Here is a 14,595-nt window from a genome sequence, read left to right as displayed (position 1 = left end):
CAAGCTCTGCCTAGGCAAACACGTGGCAAGTTACCGTGGCTGCCCAGTGCTCCTCGACTTCGCTGATCGCGCGCGCGGGAAGAAAGACACAGGAACACAAAGGCAGAGTTCCCGCCAGCGCACCACACAGCCCCGGAAGAAGCGGAACAACAGGAGAGGCGGCCGCCGAGGCAGGGCAACGACCGCAAAAGCGCGCCAAGTCGCAGACAATGCAACGCCACAAAATGGAGTCCCCGCTCCCCACGCATCGGAGAGCAATGGCGGACAGACCTACCGCAGCCCAGTCGGTATGTAACCCGACTGCCACCAGCACAGCCGCAAGCTCACGCAGCGAAGCCCCGCCTCCAGCGCGATGGTGTCTGGCCCAGCTGCAGGGCAAAGCTCCGTTGCACCGCCCACAGCGCTGCCGCGTAGGCAGGTAGCCCCGGCCGCTGCACCCCCGCAGCGCCAGGCTCCCCACCCTGCAACGACCCAGTGCGTAGCGGACCAATCAGCGCGAGCCGTCCCGGCTCCGCCGGCACGCGCAGCGGACCAACCACAGGCAGCCGCTCCAAACATGGCGAGCCCCAAGGACTTCCCGGAGCCAAGATGGCGGCGTCCCACAGCGCCCCGCCATACTGTCGGCGTCCGACAAGATAGCGGACAAGCGGAGGCCGACGCGCGCCATGTTGTCGGCGGCAACGCCGGCAATGACGACCGCGTGGAACGGATTCTCAGCTGCATGGAGAAGATGATGCAGCAGATGTCTGAGCTCCTGGCCGTGGTGCAGAAAGTTGCATCCGCCATCCAACCATGCAGCCATCATGCCTGAAGCTCTAAGGGGTATAAAAGCCTGCGTCTTCAACGCCGAGGGGCTCCTTAAGCAAGCAGGCGAATTTCGACAACTTATACGGGACGAAAACATCGACGTATGTCTCGTCACCGAAACGTGGCTTAAGCCTGGCGTCCGAGTCGGCGTAGCGAACTACGAATGCTACAGGGACGACAGGCCAACACATGGAGGCGGCACAGCGGTATATGTACGGAGGACGCTACGACACCACCGCGTCCAAATACCGGAACTGGCAAAGACAGAAGCGACTGCCGTATCAGTGGAGACGGCACACGGCGCCATAACGTTCGTCGCTGTCTACAGACCGCCTAGAGGAGCGCTCTTACCGGGAGACTACAACAAGTTGCTGGCTCTCCCCGGAAAAATCATACTGGGGAGAGACTTCAACGCAAAGCACGCTGTCTGGAACAGCAGGATGACCAACACAAGCGGGCGGCGCCTGCTCGACAATATATTCACGAAACCGGGGCCACCCGGATATCCTGGATATCATGATCATTAAGGGCGCCCGCCTGCACGTCACGGCCGGCACGCGGCCAAAGATTTCCTCCGACCACGTTCCGGTCATATTTGATCGCTGTCTTGCGAGAGCGTCGGCGTCGAGGAGAGGTCTCGACATACGTAATATCAGCTGGGACGAGTTCCGCAACGCCGTCGCCGATTCCCTTGAGGCCACACCGGACGCGGCGGAACACGGAGCAGACGCAGCACATCAGCACATCAGACAGTCGATAGTTGACTCCGCGGCAGCGGCCACGCCTGTCAGAGACGACGCCAACATCGACTGCCGGCCACACCCTCTGCCACGGCACATCCGGGAGGCTATCGTGCAGAAGACCCGTCTACAGCGTGAGTGGCAAAGGACAAGGAATCCAGCCACAAAACGAGAACTGAATAGATTGTGCCGTCATGTCAAGGCCGATGTAGACGCACACCGAAATCAGGAGTGGGCGCGCAAGATCGCGCATCTAGACATTGAAGACGGCTCGGCTTGGAGAGCTGTAAAAGGCTACCTGCGCCGTATGCAAAAGATTCCGCCGCTGCAAGTGGGAGCTGAATTCGTGAGCGAGCCGAACGAGAAGGCAGAAGCCCTAGCGGACGCGTTCGCCGCGAATTTCACGCCGGTCAACGACCCAATAGACGCCGCCCACATCCAGTTAGTAGAAGAGCGCCTCCCCGTCTTCCTCGATGCGGAATATGACGAAGCAGACGACGCCATTGCGCCGATCTCATCCGACGAAGTTAAGCTGCAACTACGCCACCTAAATGCTAAAAAAGCAGGCGGACCAGATGACGTAACGAACGTAATGCTGAAGCAGCTACCGGACGTGGCAGCCGACGTCCTCGCGTCAATCTTCAACCAGGTGCTGCTCAGAAAACAGTTCCCATCGTGGTGGAAGCATGCTGAAATAGCAGCCCTTCCCAAGCCAGGGAAGGACATCAGAAGCGCGAAGAACTACAGGCCAATCAGCCTGCTTCCGGCACTATCGAAAGTATTCGAACGGCTGTATCTGGTCCGCCTGCGGGCGCACACCGAGGCAGAAGAGATCCTACCAAACGAACAGTTTGGCTTCAGGAGTCAACACGCCACGACGCACCAGCTGCTGCGCATAACAGAGGAGGCGTTCGGTGCCATCGATCGAAGCGAGTATTTCGGCGCTCTCCTGCCCGACGTGTCGCGTGCCTTCGACTCCGTGTGGCATCGGGGCCTCCTGTTCAAACTATTTGACCTGGGCGTCCCGGTGTCGCACGTGAAGCTCTTACAGAGCTACCTCGAGGGCAGAACGTTCCACGTCAGAGCGGACAGTGGAATCTCCACGGAGCGTCGTATATTCGCGGGTGTACCACAAGGCTCGGGCGTTGGGCCGACGCTCTACTCTCTGTACACAGCCGACCCACCGTGCACAGCCCACCTGGCGCTGTATGCGGACGACACAGCCATATACAGCCGCAGCAGATGCGTCGAGGCGTTGCAGCGCAAACTCCAGACGGCCACCGACGCCCTCACTGACTGGGCGAAAAAATGGCGCTTGGCTTACAATGGGGAGAAGTCCCAGGCTATCATCATTGCGACGAGACACGTCAAGGACGACGCGCCCACAGTCTCGGTCCGAGGCGTCCCGGTCCCGTGGAACGGTACTGCGAAGTACCTGGGCGTCACACTGGACCGGCACCTCACCTGGAGGCCACACGTGGAGAGCATCAGGGGCAAAGCACTGGGTAGACTAAGACTCCTCTACCCACTGCTAAACCCCACTACGACGCTGCCTACCTGCGTCGGTCTCACACTATATAAGTCCGTAATTCGACCTCTCCTCGAATACGCGGCGGTAATGTGGGGCAACACGGCGCAAACAAACCTGGAGCGGCTGCAAAAACTGCAGAACAGGGCGATCAGATTAGCTCTTCACCTCCCACGTGACTTCACCACGGAGGACACACACGTGGTCGCGGACATCGTCCCGCTTCGCAGGAGGTTCTAAGAAGCAGCCACAAACTTTTACATCAAAGCGGCGGCGTCAAACAACCTGCTTATAAGGAACTTGGGACAACGTCCACACTGGCGGCGCACACTTCGCTGGCCGGACCTCCTGAGACGGCCAGCAGACGATGCCACCATGCCAGATTAGCACACATCGCTACGTGTCAAGTAGCACTTAGACACACCTGCTGCGGAAAAAAAAACCACCGCAGCAAACATCACTAACCACAACGCCCACGAAGCAGGGCAGCCTAGAAACTCACAAGCCTCACACTAAGAAGAAACTGAAAGGACACTGTGTCCCACATGTTGAAGGGAGGGTAGAGAGATTCTACCAGCACTTCACCCACACAACAGTAGTGTCAACCTTAGAAGACACTACACCATGATGCGAGAGCGCTCCGACTCGGCTGTGTGGACGTGCGGAGGGAACGCTGTGACCTTCTCAGGCTACAGCGTCTTTCGCCGTCAAAAAGCAAACTGCCGCCAAGTAGTAGAGCTAGGACGAACACAGTGTTAGGCGAGATACACTGGACTAGCCAGATGTTGTAGGGAATGGCTAGCACAGGGAAAAACGAGGGACCAGGGCCTCCTCATCGGGCGGACGACCGAAAGGTGGCCGTCCCCCCGAGCGGGGTACGTCAGCGTGCCTCTAGATGGTGATCGAAAATTAGGGCACAGACAGATTCCGTGGACAGGTCTAGGTCTGAGTCGAGCCACCGCCGACGCCACCGTGACGGAGAATCACACCATCGCCAGGCAGCAAATTCGCCACAGGAGCGCCATGACAAGGACGACAAGATGGCCGCCGACCACAGATTACCCTTGAAACACCTCCATATCAGCGACTACCACAACCCAACATCCGACGCTGAGTCATCCGATGCCGAAAGCACAACGCTCGCCGCCGCCTTCTCCAGCGATGAAGAAATGGAATATTCCATTACCGTCGTCTGCCAGCTCCAACTCGTCAAGAAAAACAAATGAAAACGCAGAAAATCCGAGAACGTGAACGGAAACACAATTAAACCCTTCACAATAGAGACAAAAAACAAATTGGAACCTCTCGGTGCGTCCCACGACAGCCGTGACCCAGCCGGGGCCGCAACCAGTGGACCGTCAACCCCGTCAACATCACAACAGCAACAGCTACATAATACCCAAACAGCACCACGAACGGTCCCAAAAAGACCGCGCGTACCGCCAATCACCGTGCAGTACCAAGGGCACTATTTAACCCTGAACGCGGCGCTGAAAAAAAGGATGGAAGGGCAAATCAGAGCCATCCACAAAGGAAAGTCAATTACATATCACTTCAGCTCTGTGAGAAGCACTCAGTTTTTTCAGACAAGAAAAGATTGAGTTCTACACGCACCAGCCCCCAGCAGACAAAGAACTAAAAGTAGTCCTAAAAGGCCTAACTGAATCCATAACAGAGCAATAAATTGAACAGGACCTCACACACTTGGGATTCAAACCCACAAATGTACACCAGTACAAAAAACGAAATGAAGAAACGAAAGAAACGAAAGAACTACGCGAAATGGACATCTATTGTGTCACGATGGAAAAACAAACAGAAAACGAAGCCATCTACAACACTAAATAAGTCCTTGACACCAAGGTGACAGTAGAGGCATATAAAAGCAAAGACGGGCCTCCTCGGTGCAAGAGGTGCCAAGGCTTTTACCACACAGCCAACTGCTGTGAGATGCCCACCAGGTGTGTCAGGTGTGGCGGTGACCACAGGGCGTTCAACTGCCCACTTCCAAAAAACACGACGCCACACTGCGCCAACTGCAATTAAACCGGACACCCAGCGTCATTCAGAGGCTGTGAAGTATTTCAAAAGGCCATCAGCGCATACAACGCGAATAGTCCACAAAGGGCCACCACTACAAACGCAACACAACCTATCAAACAAACGGCCATGCCCACCCCAGCGGAAACAAGCAGGATGGGACGAAGACAGTGGGCAAACATCCCACAACCAGACACCACAACTCAAACCAACAACGGAATAGGAGCCGTCCTCGACTTCATCAATAAAATCAAAGACTTATGGGAGCGATTCCAGTGGTCAAATATCATACAAACCATAACCACAACAATCGTTAACTTCAACAATGCAACCGACATCGTGTCGAAAATCACAGCAATCATCGGATGAGTGATAATCTTCTTCACACCATCCCATGGATTATTGACATCAACAGAAGAAAAACCTCCGATTCTGCAACTTCAATGCAAACGGCCTTAAACGAAAGAAGGAAATACTAAACGAGTTCATAGAAGAACAAAAAATTGACATTCTGTGTGTTACAGACACACACCTACAATAACAAGAGAGCTACAAACTCCGCAACATGATTAGCCATAGGACGGACCGTATTAACCGATTAGGTGGCGGAACAGCCATCTTCATCAGGGCAGATATCACTCCACCCAGAACCAACGCCAAGGATGACGTCACTGGAAGCAAACATAATCACACTAGAGACAACACGGGGAAAAATCGCAGTTGTAGCTGCATACCTCAGTCCAAGTGTAAATTACGACGAACAGGACCTAACACAAATATTCGAAACCCACGACCGAGTTCTCCTGTGCGACGACCTCAACGCGAAAAGCGAGGCCTGGAATTCGCGAAGAAACAACGACAGAGTAATTCAACTCCAACAACTGGAAGGACGCTTACAAGCAGCCGTCACCGCACCGGAACACATCACCTACATACCTTTCAATAGTCGCCACCGGCCAGACGTACTGGATGTCTGCATAGTCAGAAACCTACACCCAGAACTGAGCCTCCAAGTCCATAACAAACTAACCTCCGACCACCTCCCAGTCACGGGGCACATCAGCAACGCCCTAGAACCACCCCGACCCCGCTGCACAACAACAGTCAACTGGGTCCAGTTCGAGAGGTGGCTCAACAACGACACCAACCCCACCATCGAACTAACCTCTGAACAACAAATAGAAGAAGCCATCAGTACCCTCACCAGCACGATCCAAAAGGCACACACACAAGCATCGACAACAGTTATATTTGAAGAAGACAAATACAGCACACTGCCGCCACTCATCCAGGACCTGAAATTCCTCAAGAACCAGGCACGAAGACGCTGGATCCGAACAAGAGACCCCAGAGAAAGGACAGAAGTCAACAGACTCAATAGAGAAATAGACAAACGAGCCAAAGAATGGAAAGCGGAGATGTGGGAGGACAGAATGTCAGCACTCACGCTCCGCCAAAATCTAAAAGCCGACTGGAGACTCATCAAAAATCTCAGAAAACTGAGACAAGCAAAACCTGCCCTGAAAGACTGCAACGACATGATCTAAGCAGATGAAGAAGAATTCAACCGCCACATCATGCACACAGTACAACAAATAAGGAACACACCCATCGACGACCGTCCAGAACTAACGACCCCAGCTGAAGTTAAAAACGTGATCAAACACCTAAACGCACGAAAGGCCCCCGGCCCGGACAAAATAACCAACGAACAGCTGCAGCACCTACCAAGAAAACCATTGGTACTACTCACAAGAATCATAAACGCCTGCATCATCAAGAGCTACCACCCCACAGCATGGAAAACGAGCAAAGTAGTCCCAATACCGAAAAAGGGAAAAGACACCAGTAAACCCGAAAATCATAGACCTATCAGTCTCCTTCCCAATATGTCCAAAGTAATGGAGAGGGTACTGATACCTAGAATACGCCAGCCGCTGCTAGACGGCAACATAATACGACGTGAACAATTCGCGTATCAATCAACATTATCGGTAGAACTGCAACAGCTGCGGATAACAGAACATGTAACCAAAAACATGAACTTATCTCGATACACGGCGGCCGTCCTATTGGACAGAGAGTAAGCGTATGACAGAGTATGGGTGGACAACTTAATCGTCAAGCTATACGAAAACACAGATCTACCCGAATGCTACCTACGCCTAGTGGACAGCTATCTTACCAACAGACAGTGCCATGTACACATTGATGGCCAACGATCAGAAGCGAAAACCCTGGAGGAAGGAATCCCCCAAGGTTCAGTCATCTCCCCAACGCTCTTCACGGTCTACGTTAACGATCTGCCCACCACGCCACACACAGTACTCGCACAGTTCGCTGACGACACAGCACTACTCGTCAGCAACAGAAGGCTAGACACAACCATCAGACGCCTGCAAGAACAAGTTACCAACACCGAAAAGTGGGCAAGACTTAACCACATCAAAATAAACGCAACAAAAACCGAAGCCATCCTCTTCACCAGGAGAAGACGCATCCTGGAAGAAAGGATAGAAATCAACGGACAACATATTCCGTGAGATATCTGGGGGTCCAACTAGATAACAAAATGCTCTTCAAACAACACGTAGAAGACAAGAAAGCAAAAACAATAACACCAATACACGCACTGTACCCAATCCTATCCAGCAAGGAAATGCTCCCGGCCACAAAACTACAAATCTATAAATTAGTAATAGTACCAGCAATGCTCTACGGCTGCTCCTCATGGGGCATAACAAGCAAAACAAACGCCCAAATACTTCAAGTCCTTCAAAACCGCTGCCTAAAACTCATCCTAAACGTGCCACCCTGGACCAGCACGGACGTCATACACGAAGAACTCGAGATCCCAAGAATTGAGCAACAAATCAAAGACGCAGCAACGAGACTAGGCCTAAGTCGGGCCACCTTTTCAGCCAGACTTGAACAACTGAACGAAATCGCAGCCTATGAACCACCACCATGGCACAAAGTACGAGTGCCACGAGCAATAATTAGACAGTAGCAAGTAGGCTAGATGGAAACATCAAGACCGACAGGCTAAACGATCAGAACAAACCAGATAGATGGAAACATCAAGAAACGGCAGGTCTCCTCCAGGATGAAAACATCGAGAGAGATAGGGTTAACAATTAGAAACCTCGATAGAGAGAGGTCTAGTTCTGAACGTCATAAACCAGATTAGCAACATCTAACAATATCATCAAACAACAAGCACCCATTATAAACCACGAGAAAATAGGCACAAATTACTACAGGCAGGGAAAACCAATCCCAAACCAAACAAACGAGGCAGCCCCAAAAGCCTCACAAAAGTCCAAGAACTGAGGTCCTAAAGAGCCAAAAACGTGCTGAAAGAACCTCTAAAGAGGATGGAGACCCCATTATGAAAATAAATGGTGCCCCCAATCAAAAGGAAAAGACCTGATGGCTTTCTCGACATCTAGTAGGATTGCCACAGTGTATTTGGAGAAATTCTACGACAAGGTGTGGAAGGAAAATCTACTGGCTAAACTCAAGAGTGGACACAGACATCCCACATTGCTACCTAAAAACCATTGACAGCTACTTAAACAGGAGGTTCTACTTACAAATCGACGGCAAGAGATCCGAAACAAGACAGCTGGACCAAGGAACCCCATAAGGGTCCGTGTTATCGCCCACCCTATTTACGGTTTACGTAAATGACATACCACTAACTGGAAACGCTCTACTCGCACAATTTGCGGATGACACGGCGCTACTAGCGAGTCACTGTCGTCTGGATACCAAAATACCAAGGCTCCAAGAAAAGGTCGACATCACAGAAAAATGGGCGAAGCTAAATAAAGTCAAAATAAACGCGGAAAAAACAAAAGCAATTATGTTCACTCGCAGAAGACCCATCCTCCATGACAGAATCGAACTAAATGGAAGACACATTGACTGGTCCAATGACGTTAAATATCTCGGGGTCACAACTGACAAAAAAATGCTATTCAAGAAGCACGTAGAAGAGAAAAAGACAAGGATCAACAAAGTAATCCATGCAATATACCCACTACTTGCCAGTAAGGAGATGCTACCATCAACGAAACTGAAAATCTACAAATCAATAATACAACCCACGATGCTGTATGGTTGCTCTTCCTGGGGAATCACAAGCAAAACTAACGCCAAACCACTACAAATATTACAAAATAGATATCTTAAACTCGCACTCAACGCCCCATGGTGGACAAACATCGAACTGATACACCACGGACTTCAAATGCCGAAGGTAGAACAACAGATAACAGAAACAACAAGAAGGCTAATAGAAAAGGTAGATCGGCTCAGATGTGCTAGGAATCAACTAGAGAACCTTGCCACTTTTGAGCCAGCCCCATGGCACAAAGTCAGAGTACCCCTGACGATTATAAGAAATTAAAACAAAATTTTGGAAAAGAAAGACTACAAATCAAAAGCAACAGAACACCAAGAAGGAATGCCTAGAGGACCAACTTGAGCCCAAAGGCATCTCCAAAGATGACAAAATGCTACCCATATAATATTAATAAATGGTGTCCCAAGTAAGCAACCTTACCCTATACACATGAGGGACCAATCTCCCCAGGAGACAGATCCCTGGTCTCGAACGCGCGCGCGCCCACACACACACACACACACACACACACACACACACACACACACACACACACACAAAAAGCTCCGACTCATCGGCCAGGCCGAGCAGCAAGCGCTGTATGACCAGCATCCAAAGTAGAGCAGGTTAGCGGACCGGGCTAGCCGGCCCTGTTAGGAGTAGGGCACGCCGGGGAGCCAGGGTACCACCCGAGGGTGGCAAGCCTGCGTTCCCCACGCAAAGGCAGCCTTGATAGGGGTAGAAAGGACAACGCGAGTAGGCCATCCTCAGGCATGTATAACAACAAATCAAAGACACAAGAAACAGAAATCAATACGACAACAAGACACCAAGACGCCCCACAACAAGAAAATACAAATAGCAGTGCCCAGCACATCCCGGTCACGCCACAACAGCAATCAGAAGAACACAATTTCGACAAAAATCAAATGCAAGACAACCACATGACAACATCATCCGAATCATCCGACGCGCTCTCCTCTTCCGAAGCGGAAGATGCAGAGATGCAAGACATTAACCAAGATCAGGACGAACAGGAATTCACTACTATACAATATGAGAGACAACACAGGACACCGCAAAACATTTCAAACCCACGTAAAAGAAGAGCGGAAATCCCAACAGCTAACCGTTTCGAGCCGATCGCGCCAGTGGAGACAAATCAACCAATCACAGCGGCCAATATAACAGCCAATCACGAGCGAGCGCACAGGCGGAACAATTGAACTACAGGAATCCACCCATCACTATCTACTACACAGACAACTACACTTAGCTCAACAATGCTCTTAAAAAAGAACTAACAGGGACATTAAAACCACTATACCAAGGAGACAGAGTTAAATATCATTTTGTTTCCTTAGAAGACCGCGCCAAAGCACTGCAACTTTTCCGAAAATACAATATCCCTTTCTTTACTCACCAGGCTTTCGAAAACAAAGAACTAAGAGTCGTCATCAAAAAATTACCAGCACAGATAACCGAAGAAAAATTGGCCTACGCCTTACAACAGAAAGGTTTTACACAAGGAAAAGTTTATCAATATAAAAAAGTGATGAAAAAACAAACGCACTCATCCCACTGCCAACATATGCCGTGACACTACCGAAAGGAAAAGACAGCAACAAAATCTACGACCTCAAGTACATATTACACACCAAAATACGAGTAGAAACATATGAATCGAAAGATGGACCGTCGCAATGCAAAAAGTGTCAATGGTTCCAACATACCGCCAGCTATTGCGAACTACGGCCGCGCTGTGTGCGCTGCGCGGGTTCACACGAATCGAAAAACTGCACCGCACCACGCACATCACCACGTGAATGTGTCAACTGTGACGAAGCACATCCTGCCTCCTTCTTGGGGTGTAAGAAGTACCAAGACCTACTTCGCAAATACAGAATCCGAAAGAACATGCTGCAAAACCGAACAAGACAGACAACACACATCATACAACAAGCTGCTCCTGAAAGATCAACCTCGTCTCAACCTGGAATCTCATCCCGACCAGCAACCGACCAGCAACCATCCACATCACAACCATCCACCGCTCAGCCAAGAACTACACAACAAACCAGACCAGAGAGAAAATCATCCGTAAATCAGCGTCTTGGAAGAAATCTACATCTACATCTATACTCCGCGAGCCACCTTACGGTGTGTGGCGGAGGGTACTTATTGTACCACTATCTGATCCCCCCTTCCCTGTTCCATTCACGAATTGTGCGTGGAAAGAACGACTGCTTGTAAGTCTCCGTATTTGCTCTAATTTCTCGGATCTTTTCGTTGTGATCATTACGCGAGATATATGTGGGCGGTAGTAATATGTTGCCCATCTCTTCCCGGAATGTGCTCTCTCGTAATTTCGATAATAAACCTCTCCGTATTGCGTAACGCCTTTCTTGAAGTGTCCGCCACTGGAGCTTGTTCAGCATCTCCGTAACGCTCTCGCGCTGACTAAATGTCCCTATGACGAATCGCGCTGCTTTTCGCTGGATCATGTCTATCTCTTCTATTAATCCAACCTGGTAAGGGTCCCATACTGATGAGCAATACTCAAGAATCGGACGAACAAGCGTTTTGTAAGTTACTTCTTTCGTCGATGAGTCACATTTTCTTAGAATTCTTCCTATGAATCTCAACCTGGCGCCTGCTTTTCCCACTATTTGTTTTATGTGATCATTCCACTTCAGATCGCTCCGGATAGTAACTCCTAAGTATTTTACGGTCGTTACCGCTTCCAATGATTTACCACCTATGGCATAATCGTACTGGAATGGATTTCTGCCCCTATGTATGCGCATTATATTACATTTATCTACGTTTAGGGAAAGCTGCCAGCTGTCGCACCATGCATTAATCCTCTGCAGGTCCTCCTGGAGTACGTACGAGTCTTCTGATGTTGCTACTTTCTTGTAGACAACCGTGTCATCTGCAAATAGCCTCACGGAGCTACCGATGTTGTCAACTAAGTCATTTATGTATATTGTAAACAATGAAGGTCCTATCACGCTTCCCTGCGGTACTCCCGAAATTACCTCTACATCTGCAGATTTTGAACCGTTAAGAATGACATGTTGTGTTCTTTCTTCTAGGAAATCCTGAATCCAGTCACAAACCTGGTCCGATATTCCGTAGGCTCGTATTTTTTTCACTAAACGTAAGTGCGGAACCGTATCAAATGCCTTCCTAAAGTCCAGGAATACGGCATCAATCTGCTCGCCAGTGTCTACGGCACTGTGAATTTCTTGGGCAAATAGGGCGAGCTGAGTTTCACATGATCTCTGTTTGCGGAATCCATGTTGGTTATGATGAAGGAGATTTGTATTATCTAAGAACGTCATAATACGAGAACACAAAACATGTTCCATTATTCTACAACAGATTGACGTAAGCGAAATAGGCCTATAATTATTCGCATCTGATTTATGACCCTTCTTGAAAATGGGAACGACCTGCGCTTTCTTCCAGTCGCTAGGTACTTTACGTTCTTCCAGCGATCTACGATAAATTGCTGATAGAAAGGGGGCAAGTTCTTTAGCATAATCACTGTAGAATCTTAAGGGTATCTCGTCTGGTCCGGATGCTTTTCCGCTACTAAGTGATAGCAGTTGTTTTTCAATTCCGATATCGTTTATTTCAATATTTTCCATTTTGGCGTCCGTGCGACGGCTGAAGTCAGGGACCGTGTTACGATTTTCCGCAGTGAAACAGTTTCGGAACACTGAATTCAGTATTTCTGCCTTTCTTCGGTCGTCCTCTGTTTCGGTGCCATCGTGGTCAACGAGTGACTGAATAGGGGATTTAGATCCGCTTACCGATTTTACATATGACCAAAACTTTTTAGGGTTCTTGTTTAGATTGTTTGCCAATGTTTTATGTTCGAATTCGTTGAATGCTTCTCTCATTGCTCTCTTTACGCTCTTTTTCGCTTCGTTCAGCTTTTCCTTATCAGCTATGATTCGACTACTCTTAAACCTATGATGAAGCTTTCTTTGTTTCCGTAGTACCTTTCGTACATGATTGTAATACCACGGTGGATCTTTCCCCTCGCTTTGGACCTTAGTCGGTACGAACTTATCTAAGGCGTACTGGACGATGTTTCTGAATTTTTTCCATTTATGTTCCACATCCTCTTCCTCAGAAATGAACGTTTGATGGTGGTCACTCAGATATTCTGCGATTTGTGCCCTATCACTCTTGTTAAGCAAATATATTTTCCTTCCTTTCTTGGCATTTCTTATTACACTTGTAGTCATTGATGCAACCACTGACTTATGATCACTGATACCCTCTTCTACATTCACGGAGTCGAAAAGTTCCGGTCTATTTGTTGCTATGAGGTCTAAAACGTTAGCTTCACGAGTTGGTTCTCTAACTATCTGCTCGAAGTAATTCTCGGACAAGGCAGTCAGGATAATGTCACAAGAGTCTCTGTCCCTGGCTCCAGTTCTGATGGCCCTGCTTCTACCACTAACGATCAAAAATATTACTCAGATGCTACTGCAAACAGACCAAGCACAATGCAAGAAGACGCGAGTTCCATGACCTCGGCCAACCTCATGCAACCATTCTCACAAGCATTGACGGACATTGCAACATTACTCGCTCACTTTCAACAGAAAATCACATCATTCCTCAACTTGGTTGAAGGAATAATTAAAGCCTTCGTTGCGCATTAAAGAATGCCAAACGAAAACAACACACGACACCTAAAATTTTGTAACTGGAACGCTAACGGACTCAAGCAGAAACAAACTGAACTCAACAAATTTAACGCTCGACACCGACTCGATATAATAGCAATAACAGAGACGCACTTAACTCCGACAACGACCTTTAGACTTCGTAATATGCATGCATATAGAACAGACCGACAAGATAGAAGAGGAGGAGGAACCGCTATTTTCATAAAAAGAAACATAGTACATCATCTAGAAACACTCCCACCACTCCAGTCATTAGAAGCAACCGCCATCACCGTCCACACCGCCATAGGAGACATAACAATAATTGCAGCCTACATCAGCCCCAATAAACAACTAATCAAAGAAGACCTGACTACAATTTTTCACCGTTTTCCGAAGATTTTAATGATAGGAGACCTGAACGCTAAGCATGAATCTAGGAATTCCATCAAAACGAACAGAAAAGGACGACAACTATACGACGCACAAGCCGACGTCCAAAACCAACTTCCAGATGTCCTTGACATTGCCTTAATCAAGAATATAAATCCAAATCTACAGTTACGAACCATCAACGACCTGTCATCCGACCATCTACCTGTCCTCGGCCTCGTCCAGCGAGTAGCTCTACAAATTCCACTCACACAACAAATACAAATC

Source organism: Schistocerca piceifrons, chromosome 8 (assembly GCF_021461385.2).
Source record: "Schistocerca piceifrons isolate TAMUIC-IGC-003096 chromosome 8, iqSchPice1.1, whole genome shotgun sequence".
NCBI lineage: Eukaryota > Metazoa > Arthropoda > Insecta > Orthoptera > Acrididae > Schistocerca > Schistocerca piceifrons.
The sequence above is the reverse complement of the archived record's forward strand: the minus strand, read 5'-3'. Positions refer to the sequence as shown.